This window comes from Triticum urartu, chromosome 6A, assembly GCF_056163025.1.
Source record: "Triticum urartu cultivar PI428250 chromosome 6A, HENAU_Tu73, whole genome shotgun sequence".
NCBI lineage: Eukaryota > Viridiplantae > Streptophyta > Magnoliopsida > Poales > Poaceae > Triticum > Triticum urartu.
In genome coordinates this window covers 366,926,021-366,935,177 of record NC_141878.1, presented here as the reverse complement: position 1 = coordinate 366,935,177, position 9,157 = coordinate 366,926,021, and positions in this window count along the sequence as shown.

Sequence of the window (9,157 nt, the reverse complement as noted above, 5' to 3'; positions counted from 1 at the left end):
TGGAGCTCCTCACGCCCCATAGCTAGCTCAAGAACACAGATATACAATCCACCAAAGCAGGAGTAGGGTTTTACGCATCCTCGCGGCCCGAACCTGGATAAACGAACCGTGTGCTATCTGTTTGATCTGCTCTTCTCACGACCCCGCGCCCCGCTAACCACAGTAGGGATTCTTGTGATCCCATAGGTGTCATTCCCACCGACATCTTTGGCACGCCAGGTAGGGGAACACAGTTGTGAGAATCGGCTTTAGCAGTTAGCCCGACACTCCTTCATCTTCGTGGCCCTTGGAGAAGAAAGGAGGCCAGAAGATCGGCACTGGAGTGATTGCAAACATAAGCTAAGTTGCACTGAACCCTTATTTGTTCTATCCTTTTTGTATGAGGTTATTCCCCCCGGAGATGTCACGCCTTTGTATGATAAACCTGCATGCCAGGGGGCTCTCTCACGATCGGCAACGCCCTTGCCCTGTTTCGAGTCCGCTCAACAGCTCAAGCGGCTGCGTCGAGAATGGCAGAGTAGCCTTCCGCGATCAACAACGCTCTCGATTCTGACTCGAGTCAAGCTCGACAGTTCGAGCGGTCGCGTTCAGAACGGAAAGGTGGCTCGTCCGGCAGCACGCATACCCAGCAGGCCCATGGGGATCCATCCCCAAAACACCGCTAGGGGCTTCCACGCTGGCGAGCCTACCCAATCGACGTAGGGAGCGCATACAAAGAGGAATTGAACGGGGAAATAACGTGCATGAAATTAAGAGTACTGCAAAAGTTATGTTACATCACATCATTGCTGCGGTTCTAACTAAAGATAAAATTTGTCTTGGTCGGGAACCCACAGTGGCGAAGAAGAACGGGATGCCTAATCCCGGCGCTGGCCTTCCACCCTCTTGATTTCGTCGATGCAGTCGATGATGGGCTTGATGCGCTCCTTGAGCACCGTGAGGTCAGTACCATCCAGCAAGCTATCCATCGCGGCCTCGAAGTCAAGGTCGGGATTCCAGTACGCCATCTTGGTGAGGACCTTGGTCACGACCCTCCGGCAAAGTCGCTGGGCCTCCCCGGCCAACGTGGCTGCTCTGCTAGAGTGAAGATAAGCCAAGGCTCCAAGGACGCCCTCGAAGAACTGGGTCAGCTTGGCGTTGACGGTCCCACTGCGCTCAGGGGCATACCTCACGTTTGGCATCCCCATGGTGGCCAACTGCGAGGTGACCCTGCCGGCGACGTCCTCCAGACGGCTGATCCATCTGTTCTTGCTTGCCACATATTCCTGGTGGGAGGCGGCCTCGTTCTCCCGCAGCTGCTTCTCCTCCTCCAGGCTCCTGGTCAAGGTCTCCTCCCGAGCCGTGCTCTCCGACAACATCTTCTCGAGATTCTCCAGCTTCAGCTTGAGATCTCTGATGGAGTTTTGTGCTTCGGAGAGCTCCCTAGCCCTGCTGATGACCGCTCCTTGCGCCTCTACCAAGGTGTTGTTGAGCGTGCTCTTCTCGTTGCACAGCTTGAGGGCCTGCTCCTTCAGCTCGCCCCGCTCTACCTTCAACTCCTTCACCTTGTCGGCATGGTCTAGAGCTTGGGCATCGAGTGCCTCTTTGTGCCTCTGCTCCAGCTCGCGAGTCCGTCGCACGACAAGGGCCTCGAGCTCCTCATCCTTGCCGCAGAGCGTTGCGGCAAGCTTTGCCTCACGCATGGACATGTCCTCTTCCTGGGAATCCAATGCGGCTTGATGCTGGTTCCGGGCGGCCTCGGCCGCGGCAGCCAAGTTCGCCGCCTTTTCTTGGGCCTTCTCGATGTCAGCCATCTTCATGGTGAGCTCTACATCGCGCTTGGCCAATTCCTCCTGAAAGGCCCTCTGCTCCTCGCGAGTCTGGTGAAACCAGGTCTGCATCTCAGCAACGCGCGCCTTGAAGTCCACCTCCGCATTGTCCACCGTTGCCATCCTGGACTTGACCTTGTCCAGGCGAGCACGGTAGAGCGCTTGGAGCTTCTGGGAATTGGCCCCCATGGCACGAAAAAGCTGCTCTTCTGGAGAACCATCGCCGCCAACGCCCGGCTCATCGACAACCTCGAGCCCGGTGGCGGCAAGCACCTCGTCGTCAAAGACTTCCCCTTCGGCGGGCGCTCGGGAACTTAACGCCCCTGGAAGATGGACGGAAAGATCGTCGCCCACCTTCAGGTATCTGCCAGGGCCCGAGGTTGAGGAGGAAGGAGGCTGATCATCAACCACCTCTTCCTCGGCGGTGGCCTTGCCGGCTTCCCTAGCGGGCCCACCGCTGGGGCCCTCAGCAGAAGCCTCGCCGGTCGCCTTGGCGGCCCCCGCAGCGGTGTCCTCGGCAGCATCCTTGGCGGCCTCATCAGCGGCGGCCTCGTCAGCATCTCTGACGGCCTCCTCGGCGGCAATCCTGTCGGCCTCTGCCGTGGCCTCCTCAGCAATATTCCCAACAATAGTATCCATGTCCTCCATACCTATTGAAGGAGGGCCTGGGTAGTAATGGGAGCATTGAAGCCAAGAAAAAGAATAAGGAAAAAAACAGAGACGGAGGACAGGCGACTGACCAGTGCCATGCTGTGAAGCAGAAGTCCCCTCCCCGCTAGCATTTGGCACCGTGGCAGAGTCACCAGCGCCCAAGTTCCCCTCTTCCTCCATGGGTGTGGGCTCCATGCTTGATGCCCTTGCCGGGGACGCCCCTCGCGGCGGCATAGTCGATGGGGGTGGTGTGTTGGGGGTAGCCCTCTGCGGCTCCTCCTGCTGCCGCTCCCCTCCTGCAAACCCGACAAGGTCAACACCATAGCATCGAATGCCTACCACGTGTCGAATAAGAGGAGGGTGACGAACTTACGCTGGGGGCTGTGCCGGGGGCTGCTGTTCGGGCTGCTCAACACCACCAGTAGCGTCTTTGAAGCCCCAGCCGGGGGCTGACTGCTCGCCGATGCCTTCGCCCTCTTCACCCTCTGGGCCAACATCTCTGCATCCCTGCAAAAGCAAAAACGGATCAAGATGAGTGACTTAATTCAGAGGAATGGAAATAGCAGTAAGGAACGGAGTACTTACTCGTCATCCATCTCCTCCTCTTCCACCACTCCCCTTTTCCTCTTCGGGCTAAGAGGCCCAAGATCAAAAGGGAGCTCCGCATCAACATCTGAGTCGACATCTGCCGGAGGAGGCGAAGAAGGCGGGGCTTGTGCGCGCCCAGATGGGGAAGGGGCAGTTGTCTTCTTCTTCTCAGCGGCCTTCGTCAGCCTCTTCGCTGCCGTGGCCCTCGTATGACGCCCGGACCCCTCCAGGGTCAATTGAGGCCCCGCAGCCATGCCGGGCCGGACCGGCTCGCCAGAGCCAGCCCGCCGCAGGACTCGCTCTCTTCCCCTGGCTGGCGTCGAGCCCGCCGCCACATCCTCCTCCCCCGACGACTCGTCGGCCGCATCTTTGACAAGCGGAGCTCCCGTGTCGGCGCTGCTAACCTCCCCGGAGGCCGCCGCCCACCGGGTGAGCTCCTCTTCCTCCGCAACCGTTGCGGCCTTGTCCTCCACACCCCCGGCGCTGCCGGCCTCCATGGAAAGCTGTGCCTCCCTCGCTCTAGTGGCGATGTAGTCCAGCTCTGCCTGGGTGGTGTCCATGACAAGCCACCGCTCGGCGTCAGCATTGACATACACCTCGATCAGGGTGTCAAAGAATTGCTGCACATCAGCATCCTTCGGCTCCTTCCAGCTCGGGACAGGGCCGTGAGCACGACAGTCCGACATCATAGCGATGATCTCGGACCGACGTGAATTATTGCACAAGGGACCACCCCCGCTGGCAACTTGAAAAACGGCCCCTTGATGGCCTTGCTTACCTTTGCGGCAGCCCTCGCGGCCTTGCCGGTCCGTTCGACCTCGCCGTCGCGACCCACATCAAGCTGAAAAAGCCGCTGGCAGAAGTGGGCATGCGCCATCACCGTGAAATTGTGGTCGAGGCCGGGGCGGAGTCGCATAATGTCAGCCGGATTCGTAAAAAGCCTGGCTGGCCTCCCCTTGTTGTGCAACGGGGCGATCCGGCGACGAATGAAGTCCACCCCGATCATCTCAAGGGTGAGTCCAGCCCGGGTGAGCCGGAGAATCCTGGTGGTGGCGACAGTGAGCCTCCCATCGGCGACGTCAACATCACTCCAATCACTGCCGCGGACAGGCGGCACTCGGCAGACCTTGCAGAATTCCGGCAGGTCTTCATCTTCAATCCAGCACCACCGGCCACGCCATTCCTCCCACCTCTCCTTCACGGCACCGTCCGGGTACGTCCCCTTGGATCTTGGGATCCAGGTGACGCAACCAGAGACGGCACCTCCCGGTTGGATCCGAGGGGAGAAATAATGGCGGAAGAGTGCCGTCTTGGGCTGCACCCCGGCAAAGCCTTCGCAAAGATGCGCGAAGAAAGCCATGCACGCCACCGCGTTCGGAGTAAAATCCAAGAGGCGAAAGCCGAAGGTGTGCATGATGTCGCAGAAAAAATCGGAAAAGGGGGACATAACCCGCAAGAAAGATAATCGACGAAAAAGGGATACCGATTTGGGGCAGGATCGGCGCAAGCGGCAGGAATGACGCGCGTCACCGGATGTCCCGAATTCTCTCCCCCCGTCTTCACTCCCCATAGAGGCCTGAAGGAGGCCCGGAGCTCACGAACATCGACCGTCGAGGGGAAGAAGAAGGTGGATTTCGTCCGGTCCCCCAATAGCGCACTCTCCGGCGGCTCCACAGTCCCAACGCCCTTAGCCACCCCCTTGCCCTTGGCGGATTTGGGCGCCATGGCGGCTAAGAAAGTTAGAGGACTGAGGAAGGGGGATGGCGAAGCAACGACGCCGGAAGCTTAGGAGGGAAGGAAGAGAGGAAACGACGGCTCTGAGATTGGAGAAGGCACGAGGAAAGAGGAGAAAGTGACCAGCGCGCCCACGGTTATTCCTTCTTATGGGGGAAAACACGGGCCGCCTCCTTTCACATTAACTGTGATGTGACGCATGCCCGCGGGAACCAACTCCACGCATGTCGCCCACGTCACGCACGCCTCCCCACGCCGTGCCACGCGCGGGAATCGTGGGAAGCACAGCGCGCGAAGAATCTTACCACGGTAAAAACCGCCCCGCCTGCCCGCGCACCGTTTTTGGGCCTAGCCCAACAACGCGTTGCACTTATGTGTGGCCCAGGCCCGGGGGCTCCTGTCGGTGTACAAAAAGAGGGGTACACTTTTTGTACCCCTATAACTATGCACGGGCAGTCTGAGCCGCGGATACCACCACACCAAGCAAGGCAAGGGAGGTGAGCCAGGGTGAGACCGAAGCTCAAGAGAACTAGAACAACGCCAAGGCCAAGACCACAAAGATCAAAGGGGACGAAGCGGACTCCCCCGGCAAGATCCTTGCCGGGAGACATTTCTAGCAGCCCCGGCAAGACCCTTGCCGCGGCGACTCGTCCCGCGCCTACGGAGCAAATCACCCTTGAGTCCACTGCCCCCAAAGGGCAAGGATTTGGGAGACATCCCCGTGGCGGCATGCAGATCTTTGTGAAGACATTCAAGATCAGATACACACTAAGGAGACGACAACCCTTGGCGGGATCCCAGCCGAGGAAGACCACAAGGCCCCCGGCAAGCGCTTTGCCGGGGATGATAGAAGGCGCCTCGGCAAGACCCTTGCCGGGGCCCCGACAAGGCCCTTGCCGAGGACACCCGCAGGGCCACCATCAGGCCCACGCCGACTAAAACTCCACCACCGCATGCATGCAGCTGCCGACCCAACCAGCTGGGCAGGCACCCGCATGGCAGCATGCAGATCTTTGTGAAGACCCATCACTGCGCCACCTCAGCCGCCTGCCTACCTACGTGGCATCGCAGGCGTCGCTGGCCAGGGCGCGTGTCGACACAAGAAGGAGTGGCAACGGACGAGACAGGTTTCTCCCCCGTCCCCGATAAAGCAAGGACACCTAAGCAAGACGCATTAAATGCGCCTTGTCATGTGATGCGAGGGATAACCTCGCAACACTGTACCTTTTCACCTCCTGTGTGCCACTGTGGCAACCCCTTTTTTCTATAAAAGGAGGCCCGAGGCGACCAGAGGAAGGATTCGGCTTTTTGGAGCTCCTCACGCCCCATAGCTAGCTCAAGAACACAGATATACAATCCACCAAAGCAGGAGTAGGGTTTTACGCATCCTCGCGGCCCGAACTTGGATAAACGAACCGTGTGCTATCTGTTTGATCCGCTCTTTTCACGACCTCGCGCCCCGCTAACCACAGTAGGGATTCTTGTGATCCCATAGGTGTCGTTCCCACCGACACGCCCCGTAGAAGGTCCATGGATCCTATGGCCCGTAGAAGACCAATGGATCCTACGGCCCGTAGAAGGCCCATGGATCATACGGCCCGTAAAAGGCCCATGGATCCTATGGCCCGTAAAAGGCCCACGGATCCTACGGCCCGCAGGAGGCCCATGGTTACAACAGTCCGCGTGTTGCCATGATTATTGTGTCCTAGTTACTAAAACTAGGTTATTATGGCCACTAAAAACGTGGAAAAAGAACTGCAGTGACTACAAGCAAACAACTAAACAAGACAATCAGGAAATAAATAAGCAATCAACTAACGCTAGCCTATTACAGTTATTACACATATTACATCCACTAGGCATCAAAGTTCGCCACTAGTGCAAATATAGGGAACAAAGCAGCATATTACATACACTGGCCGTCAAAATTGGCCACCAGTGCAAATAAATGCAGCAGCAAAACAAGTCCATGACTGAAACAACTTCAGAAGAGCTCAGGAAACATTATCTTGGGTATCCACCATGCTGGCAATAAGCTTAGCAAGATTATTAGCTTTGTCCTGTTTGGCGCTAAAATCCTCCAACGCTTGCTGTTGCACCAGACAGTATGCATCTGAATGCTCTAGGGATTTTCGTAGTCCTTCCGCTTCTTGTCGCAGCACAGCTGATCGATGTCTTTAAGCTTGTAGTTGAGACTCAAGAAACTGAACTGATACAAACAGTGAGTTTGAATAGCTTGTGCAAGCGGTAGTGGCCAGTAACTCGAACAGTAAACCAATACAGGACTTTGGGGTTGCCTCACTGTCTTCAAGATAGTTTTCCTTAGTTGTTTTGTAAGCTTTGTTGGAGACCAACAAGGATGTCTCACGATCCTGAACCTTATCTGCATCACTTCCTTTATCATTGCTTAATAAGGCACTCTTCCCCAATATTCTGTCAGCATTCTAAAAGAAGAAACAAGGAGACACATAACAAGTTTAGCATGTACTAGTATATGAAACTCATTTCGGTGAACAGTTCATTAGTAAGGTGGACAAGATTAAACTACCAAGTCTTCTACTGCCAAGTAGTACATTATAAGAGCATCAAACAAACATATATCTATATCCTATGGTCACTGCATTGTCTTGCCAAATCAAAATAGAGACATGGTTCAAATCATATCAGTTCAAGAGAAAGCAGCACTGAAATAATACAAAGCGTGGGAAACTAAACGGCACAACAAGATTTCAGATGGGTACCACGGGTCTACATGTACAACAACACTATTGGCCCTGTTATGATGCTAGTAATGTGTATGATATGAGAAGTCAACTGTATACACAAATGAAATTGAAATCAACAGAGCTATTTATAAGAGCAAACCTACTAAAGAAACATGCGTAAACATACCTGTTGTGCCATTGGAGTTTTCATTGGATAGTTCAATCTAAAAATAAGTTTGTATGAGTAAATACAGTGATACAAGAGCAAAGCAGTATGCACGATAGCAATGGAATTTTAAATGAGAACAATTGTTCTTCAGGTTTAAGCACTTGTTCTACATGAACAGAGTATAGTAAGATGCAAGCATATAGTACTTAAAATAAAATGAGCTCATAGACCTTACCACATTCTTGGTTCGGGACCAGTAAAGAACAAGGCGTTCCCAGTCATTGTCCAGTAAATGTGTCTCAGGAGAACGTAAGGGAATTTGATGAGTTTCTTTGCCAGTGAAGTATGTTTTCTTTAGGTAATATCGATACTACCACCAAGCATTCTTGAAGATAGCAGAGGTATTAGCACATGTTACCTCATCCTGAGTTTCCAAATCGGTCCTTCTCTATGGAGAAAAATGGGAAAATTTGTTGTATTATAACCATCATGGAAGTAGAATGTATGGGACAAAGCAAAGTAATTTCCATGAATAACATTACTTACACATAATTCCTGGACAAACACCCGCAACTGGCATTTTCCTTCATCTTCAGTATAATATTTCCATGATGGGAAGATACGCACATAGGATTTAACAACATCAAATGCGATAGATGCTAAACTACGAATGGCTGGTTGTGCTTCCTCCACAGGAATAGGTGTACTAACTGGTGGAGTTGGGGTTCGCCGTGGTAGTACTGGCGCTTTGGGCACTGGAGCTGCCTTACTAACTGCTCTTGTTTGGGAGCTCTATGGTGGAGACGGTGCTGTGTCAACATGAACTGGGTTACTATCTGCTGGGGCTGGGGTTAGATTGGGTGAAGCTGGTTCTCTGTCCATCGCAGTAGGGGTAAAATCTGCGATAGTCTGGGTTATGTGTGGTAGGGCTGGTTCTCGTGCATGTACAACCGGGGTACTATCTCCACCAAGAGGTAGCACTGTTTTATTTGAAGACCATGTTTTTACTCTGCTAGATACTCCCATCACCCGCTCCAATTCAAATGGCTAATAAACAGGAAACATAATTGAATGTACAGACATTGTATGAGAGATATATGCAATAGATAGTGTGGAAAAAAGTGGGCATTAAATAATTGACATATATAATGTTTAACTGAAACGGATAGCATGACATAATTTCACATATATGATGTCTATCTAAAATGGATAGCATAGCATAACATAATTCAAAGATATGATGACTAACTAAATAGGATCGCATGACGTAATTCACATACATGTTATCTAAGTAACCAGGATTGCGTGATTTAATTCACATATGTGATTTATATGCTAAGAGGAGGGCATTCACATATATGATGTCTAAACTAAGAACATGGTGTTGAATATTGTGTATATAATGTCTAAACTATGCAATGCAATACACCATATGCATGATATGAGCAATAGAACCGTGCCAAGTTAGAGCATACACCTCGGTGGGGGAATAGGACTAGTCA